Genomic DNA, 12,656 nt, shown 5'->3' on the forward strand with positions numbered 1-12,656 from the left:
AAACCTAGCACTTTATTCAAATGATCATAGGATCCCTTCAGTGTGGAAGGAGGCCAGTTAGCCCATTGTGTCCACATTGACCCTCCAAAGAGCCTCCAACCCAGACACCCCCAACAATCTCTGTAACCCTGCATTTCTTATGATTTACCCACCTAGCCCGTGCATCCCTGGACACAATGGGCAATTTAGAATGGCCAATCCACCTAACCTGCACATCTTTGGATTGTGGGAGGAAGGGTGAAATTGAACCTCGGTCCTTGGCACTGTGAGGCAACAGTAATAATCACTGAATCACACTTATTCACCCTGAGCCTTTCTGCAAGTTGGTGGAGTTAGATTATTGGGGAGCCAATTGCTGAACTATGATGCATTAAGGACTTGTAGAGCAATGTCACTAACTATTACCAGAAGCCCTGTGCATGATCCATGCTCCCATTTATCTTAATCTAGGTAGGTGACTGCGCAATCAAAGTGGGGAGTAGAGATCTCTTGCTATAATACTTGGATTTAGTAGTTTGTCAGAATGTCTGTCAAGATGTTTGTCAGATGATCTTGTGTTTTCCTTATTTCAAGCAAGTGAATCGAAAATACATTGTCAGACCAAGATTAAGTAGTAAACCAAGATCACTGAACATAAGGCATACATGAACTATTCCCAGTGCAAAGATGGAATTAATATAAACACACAAACTGCAAATGTTGGAAATTTGAAACGCAAGCATAAAATGCTGGAGGTTTTCAGGCCAGACAAAATCTGTCAATATTCATGGATGACTGTCCTTGACAACAAGATGGCATTTGATTTGAGTGTGGCAAGAAGGAGCCACAGCAAAATTAGTCAGCAGAATGGCAAGTAGTGGGAGGAGAGAAGCAGATTTCGCACTCTCTGCTGGTTGAAGTCATTCCTGGTGCGTAGGAAGAAGGTTGTGGTTGTTGGAGGTCAGTCATCTCGATTGCAGGGCATCTGTGCAGGAGATTGTCAGGGAGTACACTAGGTCCAACCACTTTCAGCTGCTTAATCAATGGTTTTCCCTTCTTCATGGGTCAGAAGTGGGGATGTTCACTATTGATCTCACCATGTTCAGCACCATTAGAGACTCCTCGGATACTAAAGCAGACCACATTCAAATGCAACCAGAAATGTGCCATATAGTCATTATCTAGCATCTATCTCAACAAAAGAGAATCTAACCACTTACCTCACCTACCATCTTCCCCTTGATATTCAATAGTATTATCATGGAAGAACACAGCAAGCCAGGCAGCATCAGGAGGTGGAGAATTCAATGGTTCTGGTATAACCCTTCTCCCTATATTCTTGTGGCCTCCTGATTATCTCCTTTTTGGATTCTAGCATTTGCAGGTTTATTTTGGTCTCTAATTACATTATTATTGCTGAATTCTCCCACTGTCAACTTTCTGGGTGTTACTATTGATCAGAAAATGAAGTGGACTAGTTAAATAAATACTCTGGCGACAAAAGCAGATCAGAGGCTATGATTCTTGCATTAACTCACATCATGACTCCCCCAAAGCTATCCACCATTTACAAGGCACTTGCCTGGATGGGTGCACCTCCAAATACACTCAAGAAGCTTGATGATACTATCCAGGAAAAAGCAACCATTTGAGTGGCACACCTTGAAACATTAACTCCCTTCACTCTCCCTGAAAGCTCAGTAGCACTGCATATGAGATGCACCACAGAAAACTCATGGCCATTTAAAATTACACTACTAGCTAGCAAGTTCCCCTCCGAGCTACTCCCCATTCCTGACTTGGAAATGTATTGCTGATCCTTCTGTGTCAATGGGCCAAAATCCTGGAACTCCCTCCCTCGTGGCAATGTTAGTTTACTGGCATCGAAAGAACTGCAGCAGTTGAAGGTGGCAGCTAGCCAAGACCTTCATGAGGTTAACTTGAGATGGGCACACATGCTGGCCCAGTGACCTGCACATCCCATGAGTGCATAATTTTAAAAAAAAAAGCCTGTTCAGTCAAGCAGGCCTTCCCACTTACAAACAAACTTGATCGGTCTTAATGGTGACAAACATTGACCCTGAGTTTTGATTTAATTACTCTGTTACATTTAAGGCAGGGGTAGTGACCCTCTCTAGTTCTCCCTTATTAACGATCTGAGCCATTGAGCAGATCTTACCCAATTTCTAGTGGGTCACTTAAAAGATAATAGGTGAGTACATCAACATTTCAGAGGAAGTAGTGGCGATATTTAAAATAATCTGGAAGGTCTTGAGGTCAAATTAGTCATTGTTGTCTCTGACATCACACACCTTCAGATCGTATTGTCCTGAGTTGAATCCACATTCTGCTGATATGCAGTGACCAATAGTTATTACATTGCATTTCACTGGTAATACAGGGCTTTGTCTAATGAGGGAATGGCAGGTGCAGCTCAATAATTTCCCTTAGTGCGATTCTGTTGGAAGAGCAATGCAGAGAAGGGAGAGATGAGCTAAATGAGTTATAGCTATTTAAGCAATCTGAAATCTTGCATTCATTTAATATGCCTCATGAGGATGTAAATCTAAGTCAATCAAGTTCAATCCTGAATCAATTTCCTGTTTCTGGATGGCGTGTGAGTTACCCAATGACCACTGCTTGCTTCCTTCCTTTGCTGTCAATGCAGTCTTTGCTGCCAAATCAGTGATTGGAGCTATGGTACAATATGTGACCACCACCCCTCTTTCTCCCCCCCACCCCCCCCACTTCCACCAGAACAACCTGGAACCATTAAACTTCCCAAAAGGAGTTATGGTTTGTAATCTGACTAATTTTAATATCCAGACATTTAGGGGAGAAAATTGTGTTAAGCATAAAATACAGATATTAAAATTCGAACAATAATCTTTTAAGAACACTAGTTGACTTTCTCGAACAGAATAAATAACCCAAGATTTAGATGTTTCCATTTTGTTTGGACAATGCTGTAAAGTTAGCAATGATTGATTGTTCCTTATATTCCTCCAATGCTCTATGTTCACATCAAACTGTCAGTAACCATTGCTTTTAACAGCTTGCTCATAACCTTCCTAACTTGATTGAAGACACATTTAGAGACAAGTTTGTGCCTCACTGCACTGTCCAGGGCTAAACTGGCAACAATGTGATTCTCTTAACAAAGTGGTATTTTTTTCACATTTCTTCATTTTTTGATGCAGTTGACAACATTTTTTATAGGTGAGTAAGTATGACTGAGTGGCAATACTGCAGCGTAACTGAATCAGACAATTGAGAACCAGCAAGGACTGATGGTGGTGAGACTGTCCATTAACCTCTGTGTCTCTCCATAAATTAGTGCTTAGCTTTGAAACATGGGGTAACTTTTTAAAACGTTTAACTTTTAAAAGCATCACAGTTTGAAATTGAAATTTAAAAGATGTTCATACAGACTTTGTAGTTTCCATTCATGTCAAACACTCCAGAGTTGTCTCTTCCATGCTGACCAATTTAATTCTGTTTGAAAATATAACCTTGAATCAACTTAGAGGTTGAATTGCTTGATTTTAAAATTATGAAATTTAAAAATTATTTATTTTGACTGTCTCTTTGGCTCCTTCAAGCTTGAATTGTAGTTTCAATTTAATTATTATAAAGCTTGTTGGAAAATATTCTGCTTCAAGGAACATAAGAAATTCTTTGAAATGGTAAATAAATTTTCTTACATCTAATTAAGTTTTAAATTGTAATTGGTTGTTTTGTACTGTTATAAAGCATCTTTCTTTGAGATGCTTTCAACTGTAAAAGCTTTTTAAATTTCTCAGATCTTTGTTCAATATGCTTTAAATTAATTTTGAAGTATTTCAGGTGTTGTAAATCTTTTCAATCTTTTGTAAATGAAACTTTATCTTTTCATTTAAAATTTGAGATGATGGTTTTGCATTCCTCTGCCTTGCTTCTTCATGTGGTTTTTACCTTATTCAGCAAGGTGGAGAATTTATGGTATTTCTCTTGCTTCCCCAACTATTTTGTGCCTTTTTATTTCTCAAAATAGCACCTTGTGCTTTCTTTTTATTGCTGTTTCAACAATTTCTGCTATACAATCAACATTTTCATTTGCATCAAACTCACTGACTTAATTTTAATAATCTGTTTTCAATTCATAGATCTTAATCTCAGTAACAACATTTCTTCAAACCAGCAATGCTAAGCTATGGACCATTACAGGGACATGTTTTCTAATGCAGAGTAAAGATGAGTACAACAAAATTAATGCAACTTTGCAATAATTTCTTTTGAATCATACCTTTTCTCAGCTTCCCTACAAGGCAGCACTGTATAGGTCAATCTTTTTTATCCTTTTTTTGATGACAATTGATTCTTTGCTGGATCATGAGATGATTAGGTCAACTTCTAACAGCTGTATTGAGATTCCTTTTAGTTTTCATACATTCTCCTGTACAATGCCCCCACCTACCCTGGTTCTGGCTGATTCGGAGCTTGAGCTTTTCTAACCTGAACTGTTGGTTGCTGTTTGCCTCTGCACCCAGCTGATTTGCTGCTCCTTATTTCAGATGACTGTATTCTTAAAGATGTAACTCACTCTTTGTGCATAATTTTAAAGTTCTCTCTTCTCTTCAGACTGCTATAGATTATTTGTACAGCTGATGTTTTCTTCATTTCAGAATGCAGCGTGCACGGCTGGCACCATTGTGTAAGAGACACTTTGGCACCCAGTTTAAGAGGAAAAAGTGAGGACTGCAGATGCAGGAGATTAGAGTCGAAGGGTGTGGTGCTGGAAAAGCATAGTCAGGTAGCATCCGAGGAACAAGAGAATTGATGTTTCGGGCATAAGGGCTTGTGCCTGAAATGGGGATTCTCCTGCTCCTCTGCTGCTTGACTGGTTATGCTTTTCCAGCACCACACTCTTTGACCCAGTTTAATAGGTTGACCTATGGGTAGATACACTGCCACCAAAACGTCTAATTTAAAAATCACACAACACCAGATTATAGTCCAACAGGTTTATTTGGAGACATTAGCTTTCAGGGCGCTGCTCCTTCATCAGGTGATTGTGAAGAATAAGATTGTAAGACGCAGAATTTATAGCAAAAGTTTTACAGTGTGATGTAACTATGAGGGGCATGGATAGGGTAAATAGGCAAAGTCTTTTCCCTGGGGTCGGGGAGTCCAGAACTAGAGGGCATAGGTTTAGAGTGAGAGGGGAAAGATATAAAAGAGACCTACGGGGCAACTTTTTCCACACAGTGGATGGTACATGTATGGAGTGAGCTGCCAGAGGAGGTGGTGGAGGCTGGTACCATTGCAACATTTAAGAAGGGTAGGTATATGAATAGGAAGGGTTTGGAAGGATATGGGCCGGGTGCTGGCAGGTGGGACTAGATTGGGTTGGGATATCTGGTCGGCATGGACGGGTTGGACTGAAGGGTCTATTTCCATGCTGTACATCTCTATGACTCTATGACTCTAACTGAAATTATATATTGAAAAAGACCCGGATTGTTTGATAAGTCTCTCCTCTTTTAGAACGATCACGTTGGCTTCAGTTCTTTCATATGTAAATTGCAAAACCTTTTTTAAAGTTATATTCTCAAGTGCACTTCAACAATTAGTGTCATGTCAGCCCAGATAAGGTATTGAAGGTGTTAACTCACTGTGAGGCTGTCTGTGCCACAATGGTAAGATTAATCCTAATCTAAAAAATGGATTTGCAGAATCTTACATGGATTCATCCAGTTTTTGAGCAATGTAAAATATAATTCTGCAAGTACAAATTCACCACACAAAAGTATATATGTATGTGTGCATGTTGGGGGTGGGGGATTATGAGTGTCTATGGATGGGTGTGTATGTGTGAGAGTGTAAGAGGGGTGTGTGGGAGTGTACGTGTAAATGTATGAGTGTGTGTGTGTGTTTGCTGCCATGGTGGTCACCTGTAGTGTGACATGAACCCAAGGTCCCGGTTGAGGCCATCCCCAGGGGTATTGAACTTGGCTATCAGCCTCTGCACGGACACTTTTCGCTGCTGCCTGTCCTGAAGTCTGCCTTGGAGTACGGTCACCCGAAGGTCAGAGGCCGAATATCCTGGACCGCTGAAGTGTTCCCCAACTGGGAGGGAACACTCCTGTCTGTTGATTTGTTCTGCGGTGTCCATTCATCCATTGCCGTAGCCTCCATTTGGTCTTGCCAATATACCATGCCTCAGGGCATCCTTGCCTGCAGCGTATGAGATAGCCAACGTTAGCTGAGTCACATGAGTACCTGTCATGTACATGGTGGGAGGTGTCCCCCATGCGTAATAGTGGTATCCATGTCCACACTCTGTCACATCATGCAGTGTCTACTGTGACAAGGTTGTATGGTATTGTCCTGAAAGCCAGGCAGTTTGCTACGAACAATGATCTGTTTGAGGTTTGGCGGTTGTTTCAAGGCGAGCAGTGGAGGTGTGGGGAAGGTCTTGGAGAAGTGCTCATCCTCATTAATAATGTATTGCAGGCTGCAAAGGATATGCCATTGTTTTTCAGCTCCTGGGAAGCACTGGACAATGGAGGGTACCCTAACGGTTGCAGGTTCTGTCTGTTTCCTGAGGAGGTCATTACGGTTCCTCGCTGTGGCACACCAGAACTGATGGTCGATGAGTTGAGCATCGTTCCCCATTCTAATGAGTGAATCCCTGAGTACTTCCAAGTGCCCATCACGTTCCTCCTTTTACTAAACAGATAGTGTGCATGAGTAGGGCTTGTCCATAGGGGATGGCCATTTTAATATGTTTCAGGTGGAAGCTGGAGAAATGTAGCATTGTGAAGTTATCTGTGGGTTTGTTGTAGTGTGGTGCTGAGGTGCCCATCCTTGATGGAGATGCATGTGTCCAAGAATGAGACAGATAATAGAGAGTAGTCCATGGTGAGATTGGTGGGATGGAACTTGTTGATATCACTGTGTAGTTTTATCAGTGACTCCTCGCCATGGGTCCAGACGAAGAAAATGTCGTCAATGTATCTGGTGTATAGTGTTGGTTGGAGGTCTTTGTAGAGAAGTCTTGTTTGAACCTCTGCATGAAACTGTTGGCGTATTGGGGTGCAAATTTGGTCCCCATGGCTGTTCCATGTGTCTGGATGAAGAACTGGTGGTCAAAGGTGAAGATGTGATCGAGGATAAAGCAGATGAGTTGTAGGACAGTACTCAGAGATTGGTAGTTGTTGGTGTTCATTACTGAGGCTGTTGCCGCGATGCCATCATTGTGGGGGATGCTGGTGTATGTGCTGAAACATCCATTGTGACGAGGAATATTCCCAATTCGACTGGTCCGTGGGTGCTGAGTTTCTGTAAGAAATCTGTAGTGTTGCGGCAGAAGCTGGGGTCCCATGGTCAATGTGTTTCAAGATGCCTTCAACATAGCCAGAGAGGTTCTCACACAGAGTCCCATTGCCTTATATGATGGGACGTCCTGGTGTATTGGCTTTATGTATCTTCAGAAGACAGTAGAAGTCGCCTACGCAAGAAGGACATGGCATGAGGCTGCATAGGGGACTCTGAAGAACTGGGTCCAAAATCCTGATCAACAGGTTTAGTTCACGGCTGTGATGTTTGGTTGGATTGGCCGGTAGTTGCCCGCAGTGTTGCTGATTGTTCAGTTGTCAGTACACTTCCTTGCAGTAATCTGTTGTATTCTGAATGACAATGGCTCCTCCTTTATCTGCTGGTTTGATGACAATGTTGTGATTGGTTTTGAGAGTGTGGATGGTGTTGCATTGTGATTGGGTGATGTTCTGCTCTACCTTGTGGCTACAAAGCTACACCATGTACATGCACACCAAGAACAAGAAACTGGAGAAACTTGGCAACACCACCAGCAGTAGCCTAGCCCACCCTGACACCACAGTGGATAATGCTATCACTGCGGGGAAGTCAATCATCAACTTATCGGACCACACCCTTCAACCGGAAGAGATTGAAGTTCTTAGCAGGGGTCTCAATTTCTGCCCCACCACCAAAATGCACCCCATGGTTCTTGCAGCAGACACAGAGGAATTTATCAGATGAATGAGATTCCGGGAATTCTTTTAAGATCCCAGCAGTGATCCCAATGAGCTGACCGATGAACCTGAACAGTCATCCCAGGGATCTGTAGAGGAGCGACCAAAGAAGAAGTCAACTTGGAACCCACCAGAGGGCTGCTGCCCTGTGCTTGACATGTATGATCAAACCGTCAGCAAATATATAAATGGCAGATTCATCAGCCACACCCACAAGTTAGAATAGAACATCACCCGGTCACAACACAACGCCATCCAGGCTCTCAAAACCAAACGCAACATTGTCATCAAACCAGCAGATAAAGCCATTGTCATTCAGAATATAACAGATTACTGCACGGAGGTGTACTGACAACTGAACAATCAGAAACACTATGGGCAACTACCGGCCAATCCAACCAAACATCACAGCCGTGAACTAGACACGTTGATCAGGACTTTGGACCCAGTTCTTCAGAGTCCGCTACGCAGCCTCATGCCGCATATTTCTTGCATAGGCGACTTCTACTGCCTTCCGAAGGTACATAAAGCCAATACACCAGGACGTCCCATCATATCAGGCAATGGGATGATGAGGGTATGAGAACCTCTCTGGCTCTGTCGAAGGCATCTTGAAACACATTGTACTGGGGGCCCCCAGCTCCTGTCACAACACTTCAAATTTCTTACAGAAACTCAGCACCCACGGACCAATCGAACTGGGAACATTCCTCGTCACAATGGATGTTTCAGCACACTACACCAGCATCCCCCATAATGATAGCATTGCGGCAACAGCCTCAGTACTCAACACCAACAACCGCCAATCTCCGAGGACTGTCCTACAACTCATCCGCTTTATCCTCGATTACAACGTCTTCACCTTTGACAACCAGTTCTTCATCCAGACCCATGGAACAGCAATGGGGACCAAACTTGCACCCCAATGTGCCAACATCTTCATGCACAGGTTTGAACAAAGCTTCTTCTCTACACAGGACCTCCAACCATTATACACCAGGAACATTGACGACATTTTCTTCCTCTGGACCCATGGAGAAGAGTCACTGAAAAAACTACAGTAATATCAACAAGTTTCATCCCACCATCAATCTCACCACGGACTACTCTTTACTATCTGTCTCATTCTTGGACACATGCATCTTCATCAAGGATGGGCACCTCAGCACCACACTCTACCACAAACCCAGGGATAACCTCACAATCCTATACTTCTCCAGCTTCCACCTGAAAAATATTAAAATGGCTATCCCCTATGGACAAGCCCTACTCATACGCATCATCTGTTCAGATGAGGAGGAATGTGACGGACACTTGGAAGTACTCAGAGATGCCCTCATAATAATGGGGGACAATGCTCAACTCATCGACCACCAGTTCCAACATGCCACAGCAAGGAATTGTAATGACCTCCACAGGAGACAGACACGTGCTGCAACCGACAGGGTACCCTTCGTTGTCCAGCACTTCCCTGGAGCTGACAAACTACGCCATGTCCTTTGCAGCCTGCAACTCATTATCAATGAGGATGAGCATCTCGCCAAGACCTCCCCACGCCTCCACTGCTCGCCTTTTAAACAGCCACCAAATCTCAAACAGATCATTGTTCGTAGCAAACTGCCTGGAATTCAGGGCATTACCATACAACCTTGTCACAATAGATGCTGCAAGACCTGTCAGAGTGTGGACATGGATACCACCATTACGCAAGGGGACACCTCCCACCATGTATGTGGCTAGTACTCATGTGACTCAGCCAACGTTGTCTATCTCATACGCTGCAGGCAAGGATGCCTTTAGGCATGGTACATTGGCAAGACCAAACGGAGGCTATGACAACGGATGAATGAACACCACAGACAGAAGTGTTCCCTCCCAGTTTGAAAACATTTTAGCGGTCTGGGATATTCAACCACTGACCTTCGGGTGATCCTCCTCCAAGGCAGACTTTGGGACAGGCAGCATCGAAAAGTGTTCGAGCAGAGATTGATAGCTAAGTTTGGTTCCCATAGGGATGGCCTCATCTGGGGTCTTGGGTTCATGTGACACTACAGTTGACCCTATTGCACTATACACACAGACAGACACACAGACCCTTATACATTCACACATACACTCCCAAACACCCCTCTCACAGACCTAAACCCCTTTACACTCATTCTCACACATACACACACCCTCTCATAGACACTCATAACCCCTCACCCCACTCTCCACATGCACACATACACATATACTTTTGTGGGGTGAATTTGTACTTGGAGAATTACATTTTACTTTGCTCAAAAACTGCATGTATCCATGTAAGATTCTGTAAATCCATTTTTTAGATTAGAATCAGTCTGACCATTGTGGCACAGACAGCCTCACAGTGAGTTAACACCTTCATTACCTTATCTGGGCCGACATGACACCAATTGTTGAAGTGCACTTGAGAATATAACTTTTAAAAAAGGTTTTGCGATTTACATATGAAAAAAACTGAAACCAACATGGTCATTCTAAAAGATGAGAGACTTAACAAACATTTCGGATCTTTTTCAATATATCATTTCAGTTACATCACACTGTACACTTTTGCTATAAGTTCTGTGTCTTACAATCTTACTCTCCACAATCACTTGATGAAAGAGCAACACTCCGAAAGCTAATGCTTCCAAATAAACCTGTTGGACTATAACCTGGTGTTGTGAGATTTTAGGAGAAAATGAGGACTGCAGATGCTGACTGGAGATCAGAGCTGAAAAATGTGTTGCTGGAAAAGTGCAGCAAGTCAGGCAGCATCCAAGGAGCAGGAGAATCGACGTTTCGGGCATAAGCCTGAAGAAGGGCTTATGCCCGAAACGTCGATTCTCCTGCCCGTTGTGAGATTTTAGGTTTGTACACCCCAGTCCAACATCAGTGTCTCCTTCTAATGCTAGTCTATGGGGCATCTTCAGACTAAACGATGAAGGATTATGCACTGATAAGTCATTTAAAAAAAAGAGGCTTTTTTTTGAATTGCAAGTAGTGTTAGTTGAATGATAAAAATTAATTCCATAAGCTCATGCAACTTGGAATTTTTCTGTCAAGACTGGTTAACTACATTAGTAGTTAGTAGATAAGTAACATTGTAATCTCCAAAAAGATGGTAACTTCATCTGTGCTACATGTAGACTGTAAAACTGAATAACTGCAAGAAATTGACCAACTCCTCACAGAGAGTCTTTTATCTATCCATAGACTGACCTATTCCAAAGCTTCCAAGTTAATCCTTTCAGGCCAATTTTTCATACAATGAATACATTCGGTAGTGCAGTTTTCCTTCACTATTGGACTGAAATATCAGCCTTGATAATAACCCCAGAGTAAGGCCTCAACCAACAACTTCAGAAGCAAGAGTCTTTTCATATTCTGAGACATGTTTTGTTGTAGAACTGCATGTTCATTTATGGGGTATGGGTGTCACTGGCTGGGTCAGCTTTTAATTGTCGATCCTTAGTTGCCATTAAGAAGGTGGTGGTGAGCTGTCATCTTGAACTGCTGCAGTCCACCTACAATGCTATTAGGAAGGGCTTCCAGGAATTTAAACCAACGACACTGAAAGAAATATGGCATAATTCCAAATCAGGATGGTGAGTTGTTTGGAGGGGAATTTGCAGGTGGTGGTGTTTCCATGTGTCTGCTGCCCTTGTTCTAAGTAATAGTGTTCATAGATTTGGAAAAGTCCTGTTTATGGATCTGTAGCAAATTCTTGCTTTAACTAACATTTACATTTTAGATGCCACCTTTGATGTATTTCCCATATAATAAAGAATTGGGAGGAGCGTACTGACAACACTTTCTCTGAAGTAATGCATAAAACAATGGCTGAGTCCGTTATTGTATATTTGAATTCACACTTACAAGCCGTGCATTTGGAACACCTGCAGCCAATGCATATGTTATGCAGATTGCAAACATTAAACAACATTGAGAGAATTGTTTGGTGCTGAAGTTGCAATATTGCCTCAACTGGTCTGTGCTGTGAAAATTCTGTCTTTTGTTCAAGTGTCCAATGATATTAATCACAGAGAATTAGCAACAGTTCAGGTCAAATAGTAGACAAAATGAAACAATTTTTCTTTTGTCTAATTCTAACTGATCACTTTTGGTGTAAAAGGGATTCTGGCTTGTTAGGTTATCTCACTTTCCACATGAAGCAATATTAGGGCTGAACAGTATTGTATGAAAATTGATGCGACAAATCAGCTATCTTTTCAGTGAATGAGTCGTGGTGCTCTGAGTTGTTCAAAAACTACAGCATCACTTGCATCTGAAAGCTGTGACAAAATGATGGAGTGTACTCTTAACTGTTTGTTTGATTTAAAAACTGTGCAACAGTTGACTTTTTAAAAAAAAATGGAAAAGAATTGCTACTTTAAAAAGAATAAGTAACAGAAAACAGCAAATTATAGTATTAAGGGCAGGTTGTATTGTAAAATCTATCGATGTGCAGAAGACAAATGGTTATAGCAAGCAGGTCTGCTCATTCATCATTGTTGTCAAGTCTGGTTTATAGTCAGTTACTCCCAATGCTCAGAAATGTGCAAATTAGTTTGTTTTTGCGCAAAATAGTTTTTAATGTAAATAACCTTGGGCTCCAAATATTGTCCATAGAAT

Source organism: Chiloscyllium plagiosum, chromosome 13, assembly GCF_004010195.1.
Source record: "Chiloscyllium plagiosum isolate BGI_BamShark_2017 chromosome 13, ASM401019v2, whole genome shotgun sequence".
In the NCBI taxonomy this organism is placed as follows: domain Eukaryota; kingdom Metazoa; phylum Chordata; class Chondrichthyes; order Orectolobiformes; family Hemiscylliidae; genus Chiloscyllium; species Chiloscyllium plagiosum.